The 11,180-nt window shown below is 30.9% G+C and overlaps 1 protein-coding gene across 3 annotated transcripts in view; it reads left to right on the top strand.

The window, feature by feature from the left end:
• The first annotated feature begins 8,715 nt into the window (after window positions 1-8,715).
• LOC100643020 (putative aminopeptidase-2) overlaps window positions 8,716-11,180 on the top strand; it is a 66,380-nt gene continuing 63,915 nt past the window's right edge. For 2 of the 3 annotated variants that reach the window (XM_048407877.1, XM_048407875.1), the window contains exon 1: window positions 8,717-9,025. The gene's annotated coding sequence lies outside the window, so the exon portion shown is untranslated. Of the gene's footprint in view, window positions 9,026-10,615; window positions 10,748-10,846; window positions 10,912-11,180 lie in introns of all 3 variants that reach the window. The other variant, XM_048407876.1, reaches the window with a different exon arrangement.

Here is an 11,180-nt window from a genome sequence, read left to right as displayed (position 1 = left end):
TATCTGTAGTTAGAATTGACACATATAATTTATTGTAAAAATCAACGCACTTTTCAATTTGATTTTCATAAATTGTCTTTAATATTGTAGTACCTTTAAAGTGGGTAAGTAATTGTAATACAATAATAACAAGTCGTCCTAATTGTTTATATAAAATAGTACCTTATAGTACCTTATAAATTAGTACTTAATGGTACTTTGTGAAAGTACCAAAAAAGTACTTTTCTTTTCGTTGAGGAAACCTTCATATTCGCCTCACGCCCTCCGGCGAGATAGCACTGGTTAATGCCGGATTCGTACCCCCGTACTGTGTGCATGGCGGAAGGGGCCCTGGAACCGATCATAAGCACGACATCACGAGCCCCCTTCGCGCCGAGTTCACTTCGAGTTATGCAAAAAAGTACCTCGCGAACCTTTAATATTTACCAAACGCTTCGACTCTCAGTCCTTTCTTCTCTTTTACTTGTGTTGTCCTTTTCTACGTTTGACATGTCTAAGATCACACTTTCGAAGAATAAAATCGTCTCTACCTCTCCATAATTGCAGTACTTGGGTCTCAAATTCCTGCCAATTATCGGTATCGTTTTTTTAATTCCTAGTACACTTGGTTGTGAAATATATTCCAAGATATCAAATGACAGAAGCATTACAGTTAATCAATATAGTTTCGAATGAAATTTTTATTTATGTTATCAAAGTATTAATGTATCTCAATAAATGGTAAAGAACATTGTGTTATTTTATATGGTAATCCAATTTATGTATTACATTTGTTAAATGCTTTTGCGCTAATCTTCTTTCGTTACTCCAAATTGAAAATTAGAGTTAATTCTAGATTTTGCATAGGTTTAATTTATTCTGTTGTACATTTTTTTCGCCTCTCCATTTTTAGTTCTTTGAACCTTTTTGTTTCCTTTATTTTTGTATTCTTTATTATCTTTTTAATCTTTTTTATTTGGTTTCAACGCGAGTGATTTGGATGTGTACTGTGTGCAGTATGTCCAATGCATATTATGTGTATCGTGCTTATTATCTGCTCTATTTGCAAGAAAGAGTATTGAGCATTTACTATAATATAAAGCGACTGCTATTTTTGTTATAATTTTTCTATGCATGATCGCGATGCGTGAATTTTGTATAAAGATTGTTAATAGGTGCCTTTATTTATTAATTATTTATGTAGGAAAGGATTAGAGAAAACATTAATCCTCCCTACTCGAAAATTCGTTGAAACGATTTTCGATATACTATTATGAATTTTAATAAGTAGGCTGGTATAATGTTTAATGTACGATGTTTCTTACAAAACGTCGCACAGGAAGGTTTTCGTCTTCAAATATCATAATCTTCTTCTTTACGACTTGTACAAGGTAAATTGCTGCCCATGGATCGTTCGATTTGAGCATTCGTGTCCACTCCGATGTTTAAGCTGATCCACAATATTTGCGTTCGTGTAAAGAATTTTGCTCGTTCCCACCGATATTTTGGCCAATTTTTAATTGTCAATAATTAGAAAACAAAGTCGAAAAAACTTTTTTGTTATTGACTTTCATCTTATTTTAACTTCAAGAATCACCAATTAAATCTTTTTACGCCCGTATATTGTGTGTTCTTACTACAAGTCGAAAAAATTCTGTCTGATCTTCATTAAGCTCATTTTATAATGTTGAAGCATAAATACACATCGAATTATAAAGTACTTGTAATAAACGTTATTAATTTGCATTAATACAGCTTCTGCATATATACAGGATGAACAACATAACCTGATCGCTTTGAATATCTGAGCTGTTTTGATGATAAGAATCATCACAGCGTGATAGCGAAATCATAACGAAATCACTCCAAGGATCTGTAACATTGTAACCTTCATGTGACCTTAAGTACAAAAGAGTTACAAATATTTGGGAGTGGATGCGAATAATGAAATACTACGATGGAGAGATTGCTATAGGAAAATTTATAATTCTTCGACAAGTCGTATACTAGCGTTCACTTACAGTACAAAAGACTATAGCGGAGTATAGATATTTAGAGATTTAGTTATAAAATGTGTTCAACATTTAAACGCCTAGTTGCTTTAATTATATTTATAAACACAGCCGCGCGCGCGCCCACGCACACGCATACGCACACATTACACAACCAAACGTGACAACACACACAAACGTTAGGATTGGGTAACGGTACGATTTGTTACAATATCTTTTGATACTCCGTCAGTCTATGTGTATGTAGTCACCATTCGTCACTCACTACTTTCGTTACAGCGGTTCTTTTTTAATACGCTGATAACTCTTCTTGACAACGCTGATAACATGCACTCGATATCTCCCAGACAATCCGTCCACGATACTACACTATACTACATATATTTATATAATATTTCGAGTATACATGTTTACGTATACTCGAGAAATATTTTTTTTCATTTACAAGTACTTTATAATCAATTCTCGCATTGAGAATTTTGAGTAAGTTTCTTTGGCGTGGCGCAGTGACATGGCTAATTATTTATAATAAGTTTATTTCTAGTTGAATATAGTGCTTAGGTCTAACGGATAGTGATTTCTTAGCCTGCGGATCTGGTTCGATGTATTAAGTAATTTAGTAATTAGGAGGTTTTGATGTTTGTTAACTCTTATGATATATCTATTACTACATTTTGTTATTTCTTCTTTGACTGTGGGTATCTTGAAGTCGCGATGTGTTGCTTCGTTGGTAACATACCAGGTTGTATCAATAAGGGATCTTAGAGTTTTCGATTGGAAGCGTTGAAGTATTTCAATGTTGAAATTACTTACTGTTCCCCATAGTTGGGTTCCGTAGGTCCAGACAGGTTTTATTATGGTCTTATAGAGCGTAATTTTGCTCTGCGTGCTTAAGTTGGAACGTCGCCAATGAGCCAGTAGAATTTTTTACGTTTAGCCTTCAGTTGCTTCGATTTGTCTATGATGTATTGTTTCCATGTCAATCTCCTGACCAAAGTCATGCCCAGATGTCTGACTGAATCCCTGTAAGGAATTGTTATATTGTTAATGGTCACCTGAGGGCTGCAGCATAAAGGTTACATGTGTGGATTTATTTTCGTTAATTTTGAAGCCCCATTTATGGAACCACTTTTCCATAGAGGCGAGACCTCGCTGGAGAGTGGATGAGGCAATTCTCGGGTTGGCGTGTGATGCTAATAGCGTTGTGTCATCAGCAAATGTCGCTATGATTATATCTGTTAAAAGTGGTAAATCGACAGTGTAGATGGAGAATAGCAGGGATTCGAGGGCACTACCTTGGGGGATGCCAGCTTCTATTGGAAATGTTGTGGTTGTGGTGTCTATGTATTTAACCATGAATTGTCTATTCGTTATGTAGGACTTTAGGATGGAGCAGTGTGTGGTAGGATTTTCTTTATTTTGAATAAAAGTCCTCCGTGCCATACTGTGTCGAATGTCTGTTGAATGTCAAGGAATACCGCTCAGCAATATCTTTTCTTTTCTAAGATTTGGCTGATATTATGTGTTGTGCGATGAATTTGCTCTATTGTAGAATGTTACTTCCGAAAACCGAATTGTTGATCTGACGGTGTTTTCAAATCCTCTAAGAGTGGACGGAGTCAATTCGTTAGCATCTTCGCGAATAGTTTTGACAAAATAGGTAGAATACTAATTGAGCGATAGGAGCTAGTTTCGTGTATTGGTTTTCCGGGTTTAGGGATGAGAGTAAACAGTGATATTTTCCAGGCCTTGGGATAGTATTCAAGGCGAAGGATTGCGTTAAAAATTGATGTGGTGAATGCAATCCCTTTCATGGGATGTTCCTTGATTGCTTTAGTGTATATTAGGTCATGCCCCGTTGCTTTCCTGGGATTTAGACGACGGATTAATTCTATAATTTCTACAGAAGTGAAGGGTTCAATAGGAGGAGACATTTGGAAGGGAGAGTGCAGGTATTCAGTGATATCCGCGGAAATTTTGGAGGAATAGGGTTTAAATACGTTATATAGATGTTTAGCAAACAGATTGGCTTTTTCTATAGGGCTACGCGTCCATCCACCTTGCGGACGACGGTTTGGGAGGATTATTTGCGGGGGGCGCGTGAGTTTCCTCGAAGCCTTCCATAGTGAGTAGTTGGAGTCAGTTGTGGTTGACAAATTTGCGAGATATTTTTGAAAACAGTCATTTTTATATTTTTGGATGATTGTTGTTAACTTCCTAGTTGTGTTGTTTAGTTTGCGTTTGTCATCCGGTGTTCTATGGGTTTGCCACACTTTTCTTAGTCTGCGTTTTTCTGCGATTTTTATTATTATGTAATGGGGGTATTCCTGTTTATTGACAAATGTTTTTTAGCAATGGAGTGTCTGGGAGGGCAGTATACTGCTGAAGTGGTGATTGTACCATGGCAGTCTTCTATTACTACGTTTGTGGCTTGGAGGTAGTCTTTCTGGAATAATGGAAGCTCGTAATGCAAACTGACGAGGAATATTCAAGCTCGATTTTCTCGAAAACGAAACGTCATATGAAGAAATATTATTCTATATTAATATTATTATCATCAATACGTATGTTGGATCGCGTCGTCGCGTCGCATCGCATCAATTTAAATAAATATCACTACAGAAATCAACATAAGACAACAATTGATTGAAACGTCTATAGTTTGATATGAACTATTTTGTAATTTTCCTACTGAAGCAACACTTAGAAAAGTATGCTTAAACATATTATCTCTAGTACTCATATTGTATTGAGACTTTTTATCTAAATGTAAGCGTTAATTAATTGCCATAAATATCTATCACATTATTTTTTCCAAAGTCAAGAGCACACATCTTAATCTAGTGATAAACGTGAAAGAACATTCGAGCTAATAAAACGGCATGATAATACATGATTTCATTATTGACGTAAGAATACACATTTTTTCTTGGTACAATTACGTTTATATAAATGACGCAATTTGAAACTTGATTTTATTAATGGTTCTTTCAGATAAAAATTAAATTTTAGTATCCATAATCGTCAGAGAATTGATAATGTGCATACATTTGATTATGAAACAATTATTTTAAATCTAAAGTGCTTTTAAAGCATATCATTTAACTACGCATTTTCAACATGATTATGTAAGAAATATTATTTGGTATTAAGCAGGAGATTAGTATTGATATCGATATAAAACGAATAACGCAGTAGTAATCTATATCTTTCATCATTATTCTTTCAAAATTGAAAATTGCATTGAAATCTCTCAATATAGAAACATACTTTATCTAATACATTTTAGAATGAAAATTCCAAACTAAGAATTTAAATTGTTCTCATCATCAATATTTTAAATCTTTTTTTGTATTTTCTGGTAGTACTTCATGAATATAATGGAAGTATAACAGTTTCGAATATAGGAATAACATGGTTCAAAAGTTATGCCAACATTCATGAGGGCGACAGCATTGACAAGTTGATCGGGAAGAAAAAGGTTCCAAACGAATTTAAGATACTACATACGATTATAAGTACTTACATATTCAGCAAATAACGGTAAAATTAATTATCCATTAAAATCCGTATCGTTTCGTTCATACAAACAAAAAATCTAAATAAAATGAAATAAATAATTTTTAATATTTATATACTTATAAATAATTTCAATTAAATGTTAAATCTGCATAACAAATATTTTGTATATCTGAAGATATTTTGCATATCTTGAATATACGAAATTTTTAGAACAAACGAATATAGTATTAGAATCGAAGGGTGAACGGTATTCATTTGACTAAATACGACATTATAGTATATATACGATATACGTTATTATGTGGCACTTGTTTGTATGAACTTCATGCAAAATGACGGTCTTATTATTAAATATTTGCTACTTTATTATTTATATATTACTCAAATTAATGATTAACATGTTAGTTGCTTCACAGTGAATCTGCACCTGAACTAAATGAATATACACGGTGGCTCACAAATTGGTCGCCATGATGTTGCAGGCACAATTTATCAGACTATAATTTAACAAAAAATTGCTTTGAATAAAATTTAATTAGTTTTCTATTGGTTACAAATTTCCATATAAGAAATTTAAAAAATTGCTAATTACTATAAATTAAATTATTTACAGAAACTTTGACTTTTTATTGAAAGATAATTTTTCCTTGGTGATTAAATCTTATATAAAATATTTTTTTGTCAAATTGTCACAAGTGCCTGAAATAATATAGCGACGGATTCGTGGACCACACTGTGTACGTAACTAATATGCTTGGTTAAAATAAACCTTAAATAAACTTGAATAAATAAATCAAATATAGGTAGCTATTGTTTGTAACAAAGGTATATTGTATATTGTATATCAAATATGTCGTACACAAATAGTAAAGACAGATTATCATGTGTAATGTACTCTTTCTTGACGAACTAATTCATTGCTAAAATTCACGTTATCTTTAATAAAATAATTTCTATTCATATATTCCATTCTTTATCTGTTTTTATCTGCTCTTTCTTTTATATTAATTAGAGACAAATTATATTACATTTACATGTGCAAAGATCAAATCCAACTTAATAAACATTAATTGAGTTTTATTACATTTTAATTCTGCGATTATAGAAATTTCTAATTAAGGGTCCATCCATTTTGCAGGTATTTTTTCAAATTACTTAATTTATATGAATTTAAGCAACTGGAAACTACGTTACTGGCATGAACCAGTTACTTGTTACGGTCGATGAGTGATGACAATCGGTATAACAAACAACTGAAATATTGTTTATGCTTTATTAGAATATTAGTTTGCAAATAATTATTATAATTCAAGTTTTGGATTATTTCTACAGGATACGTATTGTACGGCTACATTGATGGATATCACTTATTAAAGTCTTCATTTACAATTACGCTATATATAATATCGTTCCCTCCTGAACCTTGACTTGTGTAAACATTAGCTTGATTGAACGAGACGTTATAATCCAATAAGGGTTAAGTACAAAGTAGAATTACGTCATTGTAATCAGTTACTTGACAAAAATTCGTCATGCCAATATAACACTAGAAAACGATTTCATACACGAGAAAGCTTTATACGTTTATCGTTTGAGTAAATACAATTGTCGATTGTATAGCTTTAAGGCATAGGGGATATCACTTAATAATAAAGCATTTCTTTCCATATAGAAAATCAATTGGCAGGCATGCAATTTCAGATTATCAATATTTTTCCTCATAATTCGCTGATAAGTCATTCCTCGCATTATAGTGATAAATAATTTTTATTCTGATAACTGAGTAATCCTTTGATCAGAAAGTTTTATAATCACGGAATTAAAAGTTTATGAAGATTATATATTTTATTTTATAAATCTGTAGAGGAACTTTTTGAAATAAGAGTTTATAATGGTAAGTTATAGAGATTACATTGGAAGTTTTAGTTCTTTAATAGTTAAATAGTTTAGTAGTTTAGTTTTTTAATATTAGCTATCTTTGAACTAATAATTACAATAACTTTTGAAAGACTTTGTTCTTTTCATATTTTAGAAAATATAGTTAGCATCTATTCAAACATACATATATTGATTATAGACTAATAGTCCTTTCTTACACAAAATTCTTCAGTTTTAGTTACGTCAAGCTAGTCCTTACAAATATGTATAAATATGATACACGCATAGGTAATTTATTTTTAAGAAATGAAACAACAAAAATTGGGAAATCTTTCATTTTTAACTAATACGTTCTTTTAATGTCATACTAATACATAATACTATAAATAAACTTTTATCCATACTACAGTTGTAATGATCTTTTTATGTTATTAAAGTAGATATACAATGAGAACTACTTTTCCTTTAAAACACACATTCATTACTATAAAGACGTTAGATACAGCAAAGTCTAATTAATGGAACGATAGAGTTAAAGAGTAAAACTGAACTTAGAAACGCAATTCTTAATTTAAATTTCCTTTGAACAAATTTTTGCCCATGATACTAATCGATTTTGGTGCATGATTTCATTTTTCCAGTAATGTTCAAAGATATTTCAAGTTAAAATAAAATATAAAGAAATTCTTATTGGTACACATAATTTCTAGTTTCAATTCTTATTTTAAACACCTTCTTGAAAACACTTTAAATCCTTCTTGTTTGTTAAAGCGATAATGGGATTGAAATATAAAAATTCAAGAATCGTAGTGTTGAGGATTATATAATGGAATTATTATGTCCGAAAAATTGACGAGTTGTTAATTACATGTATATATAAGTTACATTGAAAGGAGCACACCTCACCGATTTTAATGGTCTTGTAAGGAATATCATCATACCGAAAATATAGTAGAATTTTTGTTTCACCGACAGTACTCCTATCACAGCTATATCATTTGGCTAAATCACACTTTAGGGGACGCAAAATTATTGACTTTGAGACATACTCTTCTACGTAATTATCGACAAGTTAATTTATTTTCTTCGATTATCAGTTTAAAACATCCTAATGGTAGATTGTGTAATAGAAAAAAGAATAAAAAGTTTGAACAATCCTCAAAATATTTGTATCTCTGTTAGGTAAAGTCTATAAGATGATATCAAGACGAGGATATCATCATAAAATAAAATAGCAATACCGACCATTGGTCAGGTCGTCGATAAGATAAGCGATGATGCTACATAATAAATGAACACACAATTGCTCAAACAAAACAAGTTGATAACGCAAGAGAGAATAGAATGCAAAATCGCATAGAGCCGAAAGATTTGTAGAAATATCACGCTTCTCCTCGAATATCGTATATTCATAGAAGTAACGTGTCGCGCATCGCGTCTGGTCGTAAACTGTGTGATCTGTATTCATAGAGAAGTTGCGATAAACATCGTTATAGCACCAAGTGACTTTCACTTTTCGAAACGGCCACTTCTGCTATTTTCATTGATAGTCTCTCCACGGGAAGAATGTGACTATGAAGATTTACCGATGTAAACGTTAGACAAAAGTAAAACATCCAAATTTGCCGGAAAACGTAAGTTAACAATTTCTTTTTTCTAATTCACAGTTGCTCACCAACGTATACAAATAATTGCAGACATATTTTATGAATATATGAAGGTGTGGAAACGTATGATTTTTTCGGTTATGGAAAAACCCATTGGTGGTATTGTTGATAAGCAATAAGTCAATAATAGTAGTATTGTAGAATTATAACTATTGCAATATCTGCGAATTCAAATCTATCAAATACAAATACAAAATACAAATACATGAAACAGTTTTCTTTAAAATATAATACGTCGATTCCGTCGTCTACTCCAGTTAAAAGATTATTTAGTTTCGCTGGATTGATTCTTTGTCCGCGACGGAGTAGTCTAATGATGAAAACATTGAATGACACACTTTGTTACATTAGCGATTAGCCATGCTCAAAAAAAAGTAAATTCAATTTGAAGGTATCGGGGATTCTTGTCATTTTATTATTATCTCTCCATGATCTATTTTCATTACCAGAAAATATTTTAAATAAATACTATCTATAGTACAGATTTGAAATATTTTGTTTTATACTTTATTTTGTGAAAATAAACATTTTATTTGCCGAAATTTAGTTTCCTATCCAAAATAATATTTTATTTGAACTGTAGAATAACGATTACTTAAAACCTATTATCACGTTCTCTTGTTTCCATAATATAGATATAATACATTCCGTAAAATATTTCTCTTATTTTCATTGCAAGTTGTGTATATTTTGTAATTATTTGTGTATTTGTGAAGAAAATATACTCAATTTTATTAACTATATTTTATCGAGGTAGTCAGTTATAAATTTACTTCCATCTACGTCACCTATTTGTTATTAATTTTGTGAGTGGTACAATCTATATTGTCAAAACTGCCGAACAAGATGAAGAAAATAATTCCCAAAAAGGAAAAAGAAAATGTCCTTGATCTACATCTACTTAACATCTACTTAAAATTACAATATAACGTATACAACTACTAATTAGTTCGATTAATAAATTTATACTGTACAAGAAGTTTTTTGTATTCGTAAGAAAAATTCCATGATGAAGAAAAGATTTACATATAGAAATTTAATCCACGAATTCTGTAAAGTTGTTTTTATTTATTTAGGAATCTCGGCGTTACGGTTTTGATAAAAAAATTACGTGATACTTTAGGCAAAGTACTATGTATCTAGGAACTTGAACTTGTTAATTTGACTTAGAAGAAATATGTATCGTTTTCTCATTGCATTGATTAACGATTAAGATAGAATATTTCGCAAGTACACAACTATGAATAAATGTATTTGGATATAAAATATTGTTCAAACAAATCGCCTTAATCTAATTTTCTGCATTACAGTTAGTGAGTATCGATAAAAATATTGGTTAATATAAATTAGTATAAATGAAAAAGCAGTAATTGAAGACGAATGAAAATCGCTTCTATGGAAACACTTAAGTTAAGTGACTTTTAAGTATATTTGTTCGATATTGATACTCTTTTTTTAATTAGTCCCAGTTGATCTGGAATTTATTTAGAAAAAGCATTAGATAAATTACTAGATTGAAATCTTAGAGTCAAATATGTGTTTCCAACCACATTCTAGGAGTTTATATAGATTCTATGAAGTGTCAGCTATTTATTACAAATAAATATGGAACTTGATGTTGAAAATACATATAACAAAAATATCAATGGTTTGATTGGACTGTCCCAAGTGTCCAAATACTTAACCATGGTAATATATACTATCAATATGATAAAAAGCAGAAAATACTTCTGTTTTAAATAAATTTGTTACGTAAATAAATATTTTACGTAAAATATTTCATGATAGGATGACAACATCTACTCCCACTCAAAAATCTTGGAATAGTTATATTTGCTTCAAACAGAAGAAAGGTAAATAATTGCTTAGCAATATAAGGGGTTTAAAAAGATGTGAAATATTTCGTGCAAAGCGTCATATTAAAAGAGTCGTATGATACCAAGTTCTGTAAATTTGTAAAAATGAACTCGTGAGTTCGAGATATCTCTATTATGAATACAAAGGTGTTAAGGTAATAAAATCTATCAGATTATTTGTCGTCATTGTGCATATCTATTCTCTTTATCTTTATTATACATGATAATGTTACACTTACTTTTTTTTATATAGATAAGCGCGAATA

This window comes from Bombus terrestris, chromosome 7 (assembly GCF_910591885.1).
Source record: "Bombus terrestris chromosome 7, iyBomTerr1.2, whole genome shotgun sequence".
NCBI classification, from domain to species: Eukaryota; Metazoa; Arthropoda; class Insecta; order Hymenoptera; family Apidae; genus Bombus; species Bombus terrestris.
Note: the sequence above shows the minus strand (reverse complement) of the source record. Positions and strands in the feature narration are given on the sequence as shown.